Source organism: Phaseolus vulgaris, chromosome 6, assembly GCF_000499845.2.
Source record: "Phaseolus vulgaris cultivar G19833 chromosome 6, P. vulgaris v2.0, whole genome shotgun sequence".
Classification (NCBI taxonomy): Eukaryota; Viridiplantae; Streptophyta; class Magnoliopsida; order Fabales; family Fabaceae; genus Phaseolus; species Phaseolus vulgaris.
This window is the reverse complement of record NC_023754.2, coordinates 3,954,256-3,955,596: the sequence shown is the minus strand read 5'-3', so window position 1 is coordinate 3,955,596 and position 1,341 is coordinate 3,954,256. Positions and strand designations below refer to the sequence as shown.

The 1,341-nt window shown below is 33.3% G+C and overlaps 1 long non-coding RNA gene across 1 annotated transcript; it reads right to left on the bottom strand.

The window, feature by feature from the left end:
- Positions 1-630: 630 nt before the first annotated feature.
- Positions 631-1,183, bottom strand: LOC137833008 (uncharacterized). Its single transcript, XR_011084644.1, has 2 exons — positions 1,043-1,183; positions 631-944 (listed from the first exon to the last, which is right to left on the bottom strand). It is a non-coding gene; the product is annotated as an uncharacterized lncRNA (long non-coding RNA).
- Positions 1,184-1,341: the final 158 nt, after the last annotated feature.

The window sequence follows — 1,341 nt, the reverse complement described above, 5'->3', positions numbered from 1 at the left end:
AAGTCCTGAAATTTCCTGATCATTGTAATCTCATGATAGTCTTTATAATATTCTTTGTCCACTACCAGCAGATGCGTAATCTAGATACTACTCGAGCATAACCCAAGTGATAAGGACATGATGGAGAGATTCAGCACCCAAAACCAAAAGGATAAGGTAAAGATAAAGCATAGGTCATGGATCAATTTCTATTCCAAACTAAGAATGAGTGAGACTATCCAGTAGTGTCAACAAAAAAGCACAAGTCGTAGATTATTTTCTTTCTAAAAATGGATCTGATTCCGACTCTGCCTTAAGGACCCTTGAGGCAGGTACAGATGGAAAAACCAGAAACCACGAGGTCAGTAATTTCTGGAGAGAAGAACAGATAAAATTAGTCTCATTGATTTGATCATTTTAATCTAATTCAATGACATGTGCATGTGATATTTAACTATTTAACTACGAGATTTTTAAAAAAAAAGAGTAAATGCAGTACTAACTAAAACTGTCAAAGATCGATGACGTATAGACCTAAGAATCTTATTCGTGTTACTAGCTTGATTATCTTCTAGGATCATTTTATATTTTACTAAGCCTTCCAAGTTCCAATAGTATTATGATCAATTCCTTTCAAGTTGACAAACCATCAAAAGTATAAACAGGGATTACTTCTAAACATTGGTCAAAATTCTAGTAGAGCAAGATTAACTTTTAATAGATTACATCCCACTACTTAATCTTGAAAAATATAACTGGTTATGAACTCGGATAATTAAACAAAATGTAAATCAATTAGCATAAATACCAAATAAATATATTTTTCTTTGAGACACAATAAGCTCATGCAACGGAGCTGCATGAAAACCACATTTAATCATACTCTAATTCATCAGGAGTCACTGGCCTTTTAAGAGGGATAATGGACTTCTTTTCAACATCACGAGACAAAGCCTTCCTCATATCTAAAAACAAAGCATAAAATGATAATGGATAAATAGCAGCACGTGTTTTGTTAAAACAGAGTAGAAGCAAAATAAAAACCAAGAACTTAAAAGCATACCTAAACCATCTTCTTCCCCAGAATAGTAGCGTAGCACCCGTCGATAAACCACATAGCCAAGCTATGATGTCAATCAGGAAAGTAGTTAGTAACTCCAATTTTAGACTGAAGAAATCCTAATGTAAGAAATAAACCCTAATCCAACATACGGCAATCCCCTATCCAAAGATATAAACAAGACATTATATTTCTAAAGTATTGATATAATTAATTTACATTTCTCCTATAATCATATATACTCCACTTCAGCATGACTCAAACGTACGATCTCCAAGAGGTGAAAAGTGAAAACTCCAAGA